This window comes from Eschrichtius robustus, chromosome 7 (assembly GCF_028021215.1).
Source record: "Eschrichtius robustus isolate mEscRob2 chromosome 7, mEscRob2.pri, whole genome shotgun sequence".
NCBI classification, from domain to species: Eukaryota; Metazoa; Chordata; class Mammalia; order Artiodactyla; family Eschrichtiidae; genus Eschrichtius; species Eschrichtius robustus.
Genome location: NC_090830.1, coordinates 128,840,155 through 128,855,201, shown reverse-complemented (window position 1 = coordinate 128,855,201; position 15,047 = coordinate 128,840,155). Strand labels below are relative to the sequence as shown.

Sequence of the window (15,047 nt, the reverse complement as noted above, 5' to 3'; positions counted from 1 at the left end):
TCTATTAAGTTTAATTTGCTTTATATATAAATACAGGTTGGACTAACTAAAAACAGAAACCTGCTTATATTGATTTTCCTTTAAAAATCATTTTTATAAAGTAAATGTCACAGAGCTATTTCTTATGACATATAGTTCCCAGACAGCTTTGCGTTTCCAAGACTATTAGTTTCAACATGTCAATACATCTAGCCCACGGGCAGGGAAGGTTAGTACTAAACTTGGTAGTCAGGTCTCTCTGTGGGGCTCTTTGGATTTTTTGTACAAAAAAAATCAAATTTCCTTCCTCCTTCCACATAAGATGCTATTCCATTTATTGATTATCTAACGTGTCTCAGCAAAGCTCCTTTTCCCTAGTGTTGGATGTGCTCCCCATCACAGCCTTGTGAGGAAGGCATTATTAATCCCATTTCACGGAGGGGAAGCCTGAGTCTCCATGTGGTTCCGTGACCTGCTCAAGGTCACACAGCTAGTGAATGGTGGTGCTGGGGTCCCAGCTCCCTGCCAGCGCCCAAGTCTGTGATCCCTAAAATGTATCCTGTGCACTAGGCTAGGCTTTCTACAGCTTTGGGTTCTGAAAAATTGTAAAATCTTTGATGTTTAAGCCCCTTTTTGGACAAAAGATTTGGAAAATTAAAAATTACACACTTTCCTATCCTGTAATAGTAAATAGGCCAAACATGAACCATTGCTTCATGATCCAAGTTTATCCTTATGAACTGTCATCATCCTATCTCACTATATAGAGGTGGGGAGGACCCACTTCTTCTATACACAATGCCTCAATTGCTATGATTTGGAATATTTTTGCTTTTATATTTACTTTATCATTTTTTGCTGGATTATTGTAAACTACAGACAATATGATATATTACCCTTAAATATTTCAGTACCTCCTTCTAAAAAAATAAGGACCTTTTCCCATCTAACCATACCACCATAATTATAGCTGACAAAATGAATGTCATCCTACAGTCCATCTATATATTCAGATTTCCCCAGTCGTCCCAGAAATAGCTGGTCAAATTCTCTCTTGAAATTCTTCCCCATGAGAGAAAATAGCTGATCTTGTCTGAAAACGGGCATTTGGAGGCATGCCCCCAAGCAGGGGGTCAGAAGAGGTTTGGATGACTCCAGTGAAAGCTCCTCGCTGAAACACAACAAAACCAAACCTCTTGGCCAGATAGAAGATGCACCTGCAATCAGGCAGTGTCATGTGTACAAGTTACATTTAATATTTAGAACTCAGTGGTGGTTTTCCCGGGGCTTGTTACCTATTGTAGCTGATGCTGACGTGTCTAACCTCTCCTGCTGCTGGAGGCATGACTCATCTTCCCCTCCGGTGGACACTCAAGGTCACAGTGAGGTGTCAACCAGGAAAGCGGACAGCCCCCTCCCAGCTCGGACTGCCCCCAGGGAGAAGTTCAAGGGCTGCCAGTGTTGAATCTCAGCGCTCTAGGTAGGGAGGTACAGATGCTGCAGAAACCTCATCTGTTCTTCCAGCAGAGTGGCCAGCCATCGGGTTTCCCTGAGGTTGAGTGGACGTGGGACTTTTGAAACAGACCAGGACCCTGTGGGGCTCCTGGGCACAAAAGCCCTTCTGTGTCCCGCATTTCTTGATTACAGGAAATAGGCTTCATTCAGCTTCCATGACCTTCCCTGAGCTCCAAAGGGCAGGTTCAAACAGTTGCTAATTAGGGAAGGGAGGGGAAGCAGAGACAAGGGAGGAACAGTCAAGAAACAATAGTGCAGCCCTGGGGCAGGGTCCTGGTTCCCCCTCAAGGGATACACATCACAGTACCTTTGAGCTGTTTTGCAGATACTGAAACGCCCTCCGGGTGGGAGAAGTTGACCGTGCTGCCGACCTCGGTCTGGTTTCTCAGACCCCTTGGAACCGGAAGGTTTATCATGCTGACTCTCACTTACCTCACTACCAACCAATCAGAGGAAAGCCCACGAGCTGACCACGCCCTCTTTGAACCATTACTACAAAACTCCTCACTACGCCCTCCAGGTCAGGACACACAGTTTTGAGGGCATTAACCTGCTGTGGCCCCATTTGCCTGGCAAAGCAATAAAGCTATTCTTTTCTACTTCACCCAAAACTCCTGTCTCAGATTTAATTCGGTGTTGGGGTATAGAGGCCGGATTTGGCTTTAAAACTTTCAGTTTTAAAACTGGGACAAGTTGGCCACTCTACTCGTGAGGGCCCTCTGTCGGTCTCTTGTGGTGCAGCTCTTCCCTTTTACTTGGGCTGACGCTTCCATCAACCAGCAGGAGTTACTGAGCCCTCTTTCAAGTCCAGCAGAGTACTGGGGTGGGCTATACAAAGAAGGGCGATGGGAACTGACATTACTGACAACCCACTGTGTGGCCAGCGCTTCACAAAACCAACCGGTTCACCCGGTTCACCCCAGGTGTTACCTCTAGGGGGAGGGGAGTGGAGGTGCTTCTCTCCTGGTCTCCCAGCCAGTCTCCTGCCTGGACGTTAGAATCGCTTGGGCAGCTTTTAAAACAACGATTCCAACATCTCATCCCCCAAGAGTGGGGTGAAGGCCTAAAAAATGCTTCTAGTTGATCCAGGATACTCTTTTTCATGGATCCCAGACCAGACCTATAGGTTTCTCAATGCAAAACTCTAGGCAGCCAATCTACCTGGCATGTACGAGAAACGTGATTTGCCCAACTGACATGCAAGATGGCTCCCTTCGAACAGAACCAGTATGAGAGCAGCCTTGCCAGTGAGGGACAAGCTCACGGTGGGGCCCAGGCACTCTGGGCTGAGATGCCAGCTCTTTGCAGGCTGCCCAGACTCCTTCCCCCACCAGAGAAATGGGGAACTCCTGGTCCAGCTGGCTCATTATTGAGCCAACCCCAGGTGAGTTCCTGTGGTCATTCGCAGACAAGCCAGCTTGTCGCCCGACACTGTCTCGTATGAAGAAGTGAAAGTCATGGGCTTCCCTGGTGGTGCAGTGGTTAAGAATCTGCCTGCCAATGCAGGGGACACGGGTTCGAGCCCTAGTCCGGGAAGATCCCACATACCGCGGAGTAACTAAGCCCGTGCGCCACAACTACTGAGCCTGTGTGCCACAACTACTGAAGCCCACGCACCTAGAGCCTGTGCTCCACAACAAGAGAAGCCATCGCAATGAGAAGCCCACACACTGCAACGAAGAGTAGACCCTGCTCGCCGCAACCAGAGAAAAGCCCACGCGCAACAGCGAAGACCCAACGCAGCCAAAAAATAAAATAAATTAAATAAATTTAAAAAAAAAGAAGTGAAAGTCACAGTGAGTGCCTGTTACATAATACCCACACCCATGTCTTGAATAAAAGTTGGTAAAATATGACAGGGTCTCATGAGAACGTAATCAATAAGGTCAGAGAGACAATAAACAATGTAGGAGTGAAGAAGCACAACAGAGTCCTTAGGGCTGGGGTGGGTCTGGAAGACTTCGTGGAGGAGGTGGTGTGGACAGGAGAAGACAGGTCCTGCTCAGAAGAGGATGGATTTCCCCATCATAACAGAAATTCATTTGGAGGAAAAAATAGGAGTGTCACTTCATTTTCAGACTTGCATTTTAAGGTCACTGACATTACCAGTGAATATAAAACTTAAAAATTAAGAGCATAAACCCCTGAGTTGAGCTACCTATGTCTAAGTCTGGGTTTCTGGTTATGGAACCATGGGCAAGATACAAGCCTTGTCTATAAAACTGGAATAACAATAACAATAAAATCTGCTTAATACGATTGTGGTGATGGTGATCAGATAATGCACATGGTGTGTGCAGTACAGAGCCTGGGACATAATAAACTCCCAGTAAGTGCTGGTGATGATTATTGCTATCATTATTAATCAAGTGCTTAACAAGTTGCTATAATAACCTGGGTCCCATATCATCTCTCAAAATATTAAGGAACATTCTTGGTGAAGTCATTACTCACAGAAGATGGCTCTCCATTAGGGTGATGGGGACATAGCTGACACTGACATTCTCACCACGTTTTGAGAATCATCAGCTTGAGATCTATCTGATGTTTTAGTTTGCCAAGGGGAAGAATAAAATAGCACAGATTGGGTGACCTAAACCAAAAAAATTTATTTTCCCATAGTTCTGGAGGCTGGAAATTTAAGATCAAGGTGTTGGCAGATTTGGTTTCTCCTGAGGCCTCTCTCTTTGACTTGTAGACAGCTGCCTTCTCACTGCGGTCTTTCCTCTGTGTGTGTGTGTGTGTGTGTGTGTGTGTGTGTCCATGTCTTAATCTCTTCTCATAAAAGCACCAGTAGGATTAGAGCAGAGCCCACCGTAATGGCTTCATTTTAACTTAATTAACTCTTTAAAGACACTATCTCCCAATACAATGACATGCTGAGGTACTGGGGGTTAGGGCTTCAACAAATGAATTGGGCGGGGGATATATATAATCAGCCCATAATGGCTGAGTTCTGGTTTCCATTCTACTTCTATTGATACAGAGCAAAGGGAGGTTCCAGTGGCTTTTTTATTGCCTGCTTGGGAGAAAATCTGGAATCCTTCAAGCGCACCTAACACATGGTTCCATATGCCCGCTCAGCCTGGTGAGTCTGTCTGAAACACTCAAGAGCCACAAACCAGCAACAGTTTCCAGCATAAACAAAGCAGTCACTTCCAAAGTGCTTCTGAGAAGTGAAAATGAGTTTTTAAATATGAATCATTTGTTGAACACAGCTGCTAATATGTGCAGCCAATACTTCTCATTAATGGATAGACTGAAAAACGAATTTATAGCCAGTCTTGCATAATGAAATATGTGTACTCTTTATAATTACTAATGATTTAGAACAGATCATTCCCTTGCTTAGTAAATGGTATTTTCATATTTTTATCTTAAATAAAATAAAATCATGTTAATGATATTCAGCCAAAAGGAAAGGCAAAATAAAGTGGGCTTTTTTTTAAGGTTTTGGGTGTACATGTGTGTTTTTAACATGCTTTCTCAACTTTTATATTGCTGAAAACCTGCGAAATTTTATAATAAATTGTTGGCTTGTGGTGTTCAAATGTAGAAGAGCTATCCCAAATTATTGAGTTGTTACTAAAATTTGGTCTTGCAGGCTCTTTTAAAGGTTTGTTGTTTTTTTTTTTAAGGTACTTGGATCTTCAAAATGTTTAATTGACGTGGCTGTTTTCTCCAAGGCAGCACAAAAAAGAAAATGAAATTCATTAAAAAAAATTTTCTACCCTAATAGCCTGGAGTATTCACTTTATCTTCACACACACACACACACACACACACACACACACACACAGAGAGCTCCTCTTAAAAAGTAAGAGCTTAGAAAGCCTAGAAAGTGAGGTTTGATTCCAGGGTTATTTTGGAGATTCTCTCATGTTCTTTTGCTGGCTTGAAAATGTTGTCCCAGTGAGGACCAAATGGTGCACATTAGGCCTTTGGGTATCCTGATTTACTTATGAAAAGTATTCACCATTGATTATTTTATTCTTTTATCCAATTTTCCTTTTTGGGAAGATCTCTGATGTGGAGTTTAAGTGTACCGTTTACCAGAATCTAATTTATGGCCAGCCGTGAAGATTGATATCTGCAAAAAAAAAAAAGCTTTGTGATACAGGCTTAATTTACATGGCTTTATTGAGTTATAAAGTATAGATTAGACCTTAAAGCATAAATCTCCCCAGTGATGGGATGGCCATAAAGAATTGCTGTGCTCATAAAAGTAATGATATTCCCTTTGTCTCATTTATATTATGTAAATCATTTTATGCTATCGCACCATTGAATACACACACACTAAAATGTTGTTGGGATATTTAATCAGTAACTCCCTATTTTATTTGGCTAACATAATTCTAGTCTGACTTGCACTAGAGAGGCAGAGAGAGTGGTGGAAGCAGCAGTGTGGTGCTGGGCTCTGGGGCTGAGCCACGCTAGGTGGATGCTTTGATATTGCATCACCGCTGGTGACCTTTCAGGAGCTCCAGCTACCATGAACTTGCTGACTTTTAATGACTCTGCAGTTGCCCTCTCAAGTCACCAGAATGATGCAGTCTATCAATCAGCCACCTTCATAAAGGTCACTTGTCATGGGGGAGACTGTGTAGGGATGTGTAAGTGAAAGGTGGGGTTTCCCAGGGGCAGTTCAGAGGTAACAGGACAGAATGGTTGTCTCAGACCCAAGCCCTGGCATCTGACAGATCATCTTTGAGCCAGGACCACCTTGGAGGGACTAAGAAATTCATCCAAAGCCACACAGATAGTAAATACCTACTGCACAAGGTAGTGAGGATTAAATGCCACCAATTATCAGTTCCTGGCACATTCAGTAACGTTGGCTGTTATCATCCTTAATACTGTGATGTTTACAAGGGCACAGCTCTATGGAGACTTAGCCATCATTTGACATCAGAAACATCTATAGACAAGTTAGTGAGACCAGCTGGTTTGTGATCAGTTTGATTCTCTCTTGCCAAATTTCCACTTCATTTTGTGCTGGGTAGATACACTTAAGCACGAAGAATTGGAGATACTATAATTTACTACCGTCTGCAAGCTGTTCCAAGCCTTTCAGAAAACTTGTGATTGCCAATATTCACCAATTAAGCATCCTGCTCTGATGCCCATGATCTGAAGAGTTTCACTTCTTGGCAAAAGTAGCCAGTCTGTGATTTGCGGGACCAATGTCCACCTGCTGATCAATGCAGGGGAAACATCTCTGACCAGGCAGCCTGTGCTGCTCTGAAGTCTGGACTGGAATCTTGGTCCTTTACAGTTGGACCAGCTCTAGATTTTAGGGCTTCCCTCTCGCCTGGTCTCGCAGTAAGAAAAAGCTATTTTCCTTCCACAGTCAGGGGTGACTAAAACAGAGAAATAAGTTCCTTCTCTACGTACAGATGTCGGGACAAATCATGAAAGGGAAATGTGGAGCGCTGCGGGCATGAAAGCCGCGGGGTCCCCCAGCAGGCATCTCAGCAGTTCCCTCTAGCTGGGTCCTGCGTGGAGCCTCTGCAGTGTTTCAGTGGGGCCCCACAGAGCATCATTTATCAAGGCCAAGGCTGCAGACCTGCTTCTCCCTGCTGTGATGCTGGCTCCCCGCGGCTGCCTCCGGAGTCTCAGGACAGCCCCTGTAGCATTTCTCTCTGCTACAATGTCTCAGGGTTCAGGCAACTCAGCCATACTCTGTAGAGGCTATCTCTGTGGTTGGAGTGACTGCAGCTCACAGCTCATGACACAGTTCCTGCTGAGGGTCCAGGGGCAGCTCTGGTGCCTCACAGCTCCTTCAAGGAACCGGGCATAGCTTCCTCGTCAACACACCTCTTCCGGCCATTCCTTCTTGCTCTGCCCTGAAGCCTCACTGACTTGGTTAAGACATTCCTCTTCTGTTCCTTCCCTTGCCCCACCCCTGGCGGCTCCTAAGGGAATTTGATTTCCAGCCCTCATGTACTTTGTCAGGTCACTGGGAGCAGTGCATCTGGGGAGATGGAGAAAAAGTCAACTTTTTACCATTTTTCTTGGCAGTCTACTTGTATGTGCTGGAAATTACCCCAGGACCAAGGGTAAGAAGCAGGAAGGCCAGAGCAAGAGTGGGAGATAGGAGAGGGCCCTAAGGGCATATTTCTGACTGCAAGGAATAGAGTACCTGAAAGCAGACTAAATGCAGTTTAAGCAGCAAGGGCTTTCTCCCCCTACATCGTAAGAAATCCAAAAGGAGCTGATTTGGGGGGTTGGTTCAGCAACTCAGGGGTGTCTGAGGTGGTGCCTCTGCTCTTTTCTGAGTCCAAAAGTCCAGAAGTAAGAGTAGGGTGAAGCTTCATCCTGTATCTCTCGGGGAGGGAAATCTTTCCAAGAAGACTCTCAGTACATTTCCTCTGAAGTCTCTGGACCAAATTAGGTCCCATGACTGCCAGTGGATCAAGAGCAGCTGGAAAGTGAGTTTCTGGCATATTCAGCCTCAGTTTATCATTGATCCACCAGCAAGAAAATACAGTGGGGGCTGGCGACTGGGGAGGCAACAGACAGCATTGGTGCTGGACACTGTCATTTATGAGGGCTTGAGTGGTGGCATCATATTTCTGCCCCTCTACCCCAATACACTCTAAGGATATTTTTGCAAATGCCTATATATCTTTCTCCCCATCTGCTCACTAGGGACAATATATTAAATGTTGCAGCACAGCTCCGTGTGTGCATGTATGAAAATTCTGTGTAAGATGTGGGTTATATACACATACAAGAATTAGCTTCATTTTCAAAGAAGAAACAAAATAGCATACCTAACTAGTGGTAGAAAATAAACACCCTTATCCCTTTATTGAATCAGAGGATTTGGACCTGGGATCTGCTATGAATTTAAATGCTTCAGCAAATTAGTAACCACAGTGGTGAGAAAGCCTAGCATCTCTTCCTGATTCCTTTCCCCACCAGGCAAGGAGCCCAGCTTAAGATGGAGATGCGCTGCTATCATGTAAGCCAGAAAATGTCGGAAAGAAAATATAGAAATGTGTGAAATATAGAAAGTATTTTCTAAGATTTTATAAACCATACCACCGAATTAAAAATACCTAAGCTTATCCAAGGAAGGAGAAAGGAACCTACTTGGTGACCATTTTACAGATAAGCTAACTGAAACTCATTGGTGGTAAGTACTTAGCCTAAGAGCTAGCATGTTGATCTGTCTGGTCCCAAGAACTGTTTTTTTAATCACATCACCCAACGAAAACCCAACACTCTAAGGATTAACAGAGATTTTCTTTAAATTCTTCAAGTGTGTAGTGAATGTTCTATTTTACGTAAATTATATTTGAAAATTAGACCCAGTAGCACCTGTCGTTCTTTTAATTTTTTTATTTTTGCACATGAGATGTAGTTTGATATTTATGCAGTATGCAAATGACAAGGCACTTCAGTGCTTGGCAACTGTGTCTCAGTCTGCATAATGGCTTACTGGACTGTTCAGTCAGGCTCAAGCAACCGCAGCTACCTTGGGACAAAAAAGCACTCAGTCTTACCCACCAGAAAGGGGATGGGCTCAAAGGAGGATAACTCATCTGTAAAGTTGCCAGTTTTCACTTGATAAACGAGGCATAAATGTGCTGGATAATAACACCCACCTGCTCATGGCCAAAGTCACAATTTGAGAGCTCTTCTATTCGTTCCAAATTTCTAAAACTCAAAACATCTATCTGTCACTTTTTTGTTTATTATTTCTGAGGCAAGATGCATATAGTTGTTCACAAAATGTGTGATTTTTCTACAGAAAATCATCTGGCTGGGCAGGTAAAAGCTTTTTGGAGTGGGTGACAATCTATTGCTTGTAAGTGAGATTTTCACCTTCTAAAATAATAGGGTTGTTCTAAGAAAGGCTCTTCTGTAGCACCTATTTGAATTCCCTTGCTTTGAAGCTAAAGGCGCTAAGGCAGTGAAGGTGAAAAATTAACATAAAAGCACACACAAAGCTAGTACTTAAATTGTCCTCAGAATTCTCATAACAAAATTATGTATTACCCAAGATATTGTAACTTCATTGTAGAAAAATTTAATATGCAGAAAGAAGAAAAATAAACTCATCTCTAACTGCTCCACTCTTAAGTAATTATTTAGAATGTTTTTCTTGCAATCTTTTTTTTTTCTATTTTTACTGTCAGGTTTTCCAAGACTCCTAATTCCTATGATGTATTCTTACTTAGGTACCAGGATCATTAAATAAAAGGATATGTAAAGTAGCTACCAAAATGTACTATAAATGGAATGATTTTTTAAATTTAATTTTTATCTTATATTGGAGTATAGTTGAGTTACAATGTTGTATTAGTTTCAGGTGTACAGCAAAGTGATTCAGTTATACATATACATATATCCATTCTTTTTCAGATTCTTTTCCCCTATAGGTATTACAGAATACTGAGTAGAGTTCCCTGTGCTATATAGTGGGTCCTTGTTGGTTATCTATAAATGGAATGATTTTTATTGGAATAGTATTGTGTTCCTAAGGTTCCCTCTCCGCCTGTTGTAGATGGACTTTTGAAAATGCTTTCTCCAAATCAATTAAACATAGTTGGGTATTAACATGTCAGCAGGACTTATTTTAACACGTCGACTCAATCCAAGGGCACAGGGTCGAGAGGCTGTACTCATAATTAGAGTCTGCATTGTTCTTTCTGAAGCACATCCAAATCCATCACGTCATTTAGTCCTTTCACAGACACTCTGAGCCAGGTACTGTTGTGACCTTTTTCCAGAAGAAGGACCTGAGACTCAGGGAGCAAGAGTTGAGCACTCATGGATGTCTGGAGGCCATGCCTTCGGACTCCGAGGCATGACCTTTACGAGCATTAAGGGGGTTGTCAGTTGGACCTGAGGTTCTCGTTCTTGGAACCCTCCCAGTTGAGGTTAGGCTAGGGGGCAGCAGGAGGTTTCCTGTACTCCTGTATTTCCTGTAATGGGAGGTTAAACTAGATTATCTCTCATGTGCCTTCATCCTCTGAAAGCCTATAATTGTGTGTTCTCACCCCGTCTAATTAGTCCCAGTGCCGGGATGATAGATGGGCACTGAGTGTTCAACAAACAAGACGTTCTGTTCATAAAACTAGGTCCCATGTGGCCCAGTTTCAGAGGAAGAACTGCAGCCTTGTAGGGGATTTGAGTTTGTTTAGGTCTCTCTCAACCACTCATGGCAAAGTGGCAAAATCCACAACTTTTTATAACTTGTCTGTGTCCTTCTCTCCTCTGCTACCCCCAAATGCTCAGGGCTTTCTCACTCTCCTGCGTCAAGAGTACCCTCACCCCACGCATGCAGCCCTGTTCCTGCAACGCCACGTGTTTGTCCCCCAGTCATGACCCATTTGACCAATCACATCCTTTCTGTCCCCTTGAAGCTACCTGGGGGGTACGTTCTGTCTGATCTCTTTTCTTAGGAGGCTCTGCATAGATTTTGCCCTCTCTGCTCTCAGAAATCAGGGAGAGGGGTGAGGACAGAAAAAGCCATGCTGGCAATTCTGAAATTGTTATAGGTAGGGGAAGGATGAAGTCTGAAAATCCCCACACATTAAAAATTGTGTGCCCTCTCACACAAAGGGAGGTGTTGGCCCCGTGGTCGGTGTCATGCACGAAATGTCTAGCACCCTGAGTGCCCATGGTACCCCAGAGCCATCAATCTGCCATCACCCGCACAGCAAGGACCTTCCAAATGGGCTGCCCCTGCAGTGATATTACAAATGGAAGAGAAATGGGGGCAGGGAGCCCACGTGGGTGAAATGGAAGTCGCTTTGACCTCCGAGGCTGGCATCTGCAGTCCAATCGATGGTAGTAGCACTGACGCAACTTTGCTGTGAGGAAGACAACCACGTCTGCAGTAAGGCTGCATCTGTAACCACAGGGACGAGGATGGCATCTAACTGCTCAGCTCCCGTAGCAGAGTGAGTGGACTCTGAAAGTCTTCATTAACCGAGGCGTTAAGATAATGGAAAAATAATGACACACACAAGACAATTGCTTTCATTATAATGTAGGAATTAAATCAGAGCATCTTTTTTCCCACCCCCCATGTGCAGTTCAGAGAAGACTCTTTCAGCTCTCTCTCAGAGTGAGGAATGTTTAACTAAATTCTATAACTTTAGTTCATTATCTACAAAAGCTTAGAACATTTATTTATTTATTTTTTGGCCACGTGGTTTGTAGGATCTCTGTTCCCCCATCAGGGATTGAACCCGGGCCCTCGGCAGTGAAAGCGCGGGGGTCCTCACCACTGGGCCACCAGGGAATTCCCAAAGCTTAGAACTTTATACAAGTGGCAAGATGGGTTAGCTTCCCTCTCTGCCCCTTTTCTGCCAACCCGCATCTCTCCTGGCAGAGTTCCTGGGGGTCTCTCACAAGATTAATAAAAAGATGGAAAACTTTCTTTTGGTGGCGGTGGGGTGGGCAGCATAAAAGCACATTAGAATTAAGCAGGTGCATTTATTTGTCCTCTAAAAGATCCAGTCTGAAAAATCAAAAGGAGCCAAAGCTTCCCGCAGCTAAGCGCTGGCCACCTCCTCGGCAGAACGGAGCCTAGAGCAATGCTCAGAGCCGGAGGACTCAACTTACAAATCTGGGATGCAGCCAGGAGCCCTAGGGTGAGAAAGGACCGCGGGTGATCATGGCGGTGAGACAGAGAAGGAGCCTGGAAAGAAAAGGAAAGTCCAGATGTGCACCAGGTTGAAGTGTTTGCACTGCCCTTTGGACACCGAGTGGGTAGTTAGCCAAATGTAAGGAGGTGGTTCAAGTAATGCATGTACCTAGGGCCCTAAATAGCCTTATAACTAAGTATGTTACAAGCACTCAGTTGCATAAAGTTTTACTCCATCAAAATGTTAAACTAGAAGAGCAATAGTTTCCCTTGAAAGGGGCAGGGGAGATAGGATTAATATTTTAACAGTCACATTGTTGGTGGTGGCCCAGTTTTGCTTTTGTGATCCAGCCACAAATCTTTGATGACAGCTCTGGCTCTGCATTAGTTGACTTTATGACCTCTCGTGGGTCAACTGTATCCTCCCCTAAAAGATATATTTATGCCTTAACCCCTGGTATGTGTGAATAAGACTTTATTTGGAAACAGGGTCTTTATAGATGTAATCAAGTTAAGATGGGGGTCATACTAGATTAAGGTGAACCCTAAATCCAATGGCTGGCATCTTTATAAGGAGAGGGAGATTTGGAGTCGGGGACACATACAGGAATGAAGGCCATGTGATGACGGAGGCAGAGACTGGAGTGATGCAAGCCAAGGACTGCTGGCCATCACCAAAAGCTGTGAAGAGGCCAGCAAGGATTCTTCCCTAGAGGCTTCAGAAGGAGCACGGCCTTGCTGACTCTTTGATTTCAGACTTCTGGCCTCCTCAACTGTCAGAGAATAAATTCCTGTTGTTTTAAGCCATCCAGTCTGTGGTGATTTGTTATGGCAGCCCCAGGACACTGACACATGACCTTAAGGTAATTGCTTAACTTTTCTGATCTCCTTCCTCAAGTCTGTATTAGGATGGTTCCCTCTTTTCTACATTCTCATAGCTTCCTCCATGAACTTCCCTTGAAGCCACATGCAGCATTCAGCAGACTTTCTGTTCTCATGTGTCTAGTTTTCTTTCCAGAATCAGTCAATAGCTCTGTGAACGCTGGGCTAATGTATTGATCTCATTTATTCCTCTGTTCCTGTGGCTATCCCAATGTCAGGAACAAAGTAGATGGTTGGGGGTAAATATTTGGGGGGGGGTTTGTATAAACATTAATAGCAATGCATAAGAGTGTGTTGTAAGGATAGTAGCAGAACACACCTGGCTAGTGATTGTTTTATAAGTAAGGCTAAACTAGGACATTGGGCTGTTACTTAACCCTGGGTGTTGGCTGAAACGAAGAGAGGAAAAGGAGGGCAGCAATCAGCGAGCTGTTGGGGTGTGTATGGAGGTTGTTCAGGCTGAAGACTCCAGAGGCTGATACAGAATGTCCTCTGGGAGCAAAGGAGCTGCCAAGCGATAGTAGCTCGGCCAGTTTTATCTCCACAAGGCCACACATTGTCAGGCGTCTTCACAAATGATTCACCTCCCCAGGCTTTTAGCTCACGCAACCCACTCATGGATCTTAGGAAAGTGCCCTGAGGACATTGGTGATTAGAGGACCTTCACCCCAAGAGTAAAACTTTCCCAATTCTGCCATACATCAGTTTTACTAAACACAGAATGATGAAAAGATATGTTGGAAAGAAAGTAGAGAGCTATGGGACAAGCAGAGGGGTCTAGTCAAGACTCTTGGATAGTATGAAAAGGTCCAAGAAGGTAGAAAGTGGTCCTCCTTGAACAGGTTATATTATCTGGCTATTGTCCATGCAGGAAGATGAGACAGGGGGGCGGTTAGGATAAGGTACTACGTCCCAAGCCTTTCTCCTTTAACTCTTGCATTGGTTGAAATGTTTCCTCATTTTATTTTACAACGGTAGGGAGAGAATTTAGGCACAGAATCCATTCTCTTAGCCGTGTTATTTCAACCTGGTTTCTGACAATGAAAGAGTATTTTGGTTCCTGGGACAAGAATATATTTCGTCTTTGCCCCCAGTTGCTGGCGCAGAGCTAAAATTCCTGGATTCCCTGAGTGTTAGGAGTGAGAGGAGTGTCTTCTGTTATTCATAATAAGCCCCTTTTAACCATATCTGAGTTTACGTTAATGAGGTGACTTTTTTTTTTTTTTTGTCCAATGTTTATTCAAAATATTACAGCACAGTAGAAAGAGTCAAACGGCTCCACGTGGTGTTTTGAAATTCATCCCACCTGTTGGCTGAGTGACCTGCAGGTTGGACAGCCTGCCAAAGTCTAAGAACTTCAGCACTTTCTCAGTGTCAGGTTCTACTTCAATGATTTCTTGATCCAGGGCTGAGACCTCAGGTACGTAATCAATCTCTCCTCTCTCTCACCTCCTCCTGCAGCTTGATGGAGATACGTCTCACTGGGCCTCTCTGAATCTGCTTCATCAGATGTGTGACATAGTCTGCGATCTTGTTGCAGAGCTTCTTGCTGGGAATCACGCGATCTCCTCGCACATGAGCTTGTTGGCGTGGAAGGCATTGCCCAGGCGTGTGTAGTACTTCTCGACAATGACCCGGGCCGCCTTCTTCATGGTTTTGGCGTGAGAGCCGCCCATGTTGGTGGGTCCTTGGTAGAAGAGCAATGAGGTGACTCTTTATGGACCCCTAGATGGTTTCAGGGTGGAACTGGTTGCCAGAGGAACCAAGCACGTGGTTAGAAGTTTGGAACTTGCAGCCCACCCTCCCCTCCAATTCTGTGAGGGGAGAGGAGTTAGACATGGTGGTCAGTCACCGATGGTCAACGATTTAACCAACCATGCCTGTGCACTGGAGCCTTCATAAAAATCCCTAGGTGATGGGGTGTGGAGAGCTTCTAGGTTGGTGAACACGTCGGAAGTTCTGGGAGGGCGGTGCACCCAGATGGGGCATGGAAGCTCTGTGTCCCTATAGACCTTGGCCTAGGCATCTCCTCTAAATGGCAGTTCCTGAGTTACGTCCTTTC

At 44.4% G+C, this 15,047-nt stretch overlaps 1 pseudogene; it reads right to left on the bottom strand.

The window, feature by feature from the left end:
- Positions 1-14,253: 14,253 nt before the first annotated feature.
- Positions 14,254-14,661, bottom strand: LOC137767208 (small ribosomal subunit protein eS17-like; annotated as a pseudogene).
- Between the last annotated feature and the right edge of the window lie 386 nt (positions 14,662-15,047).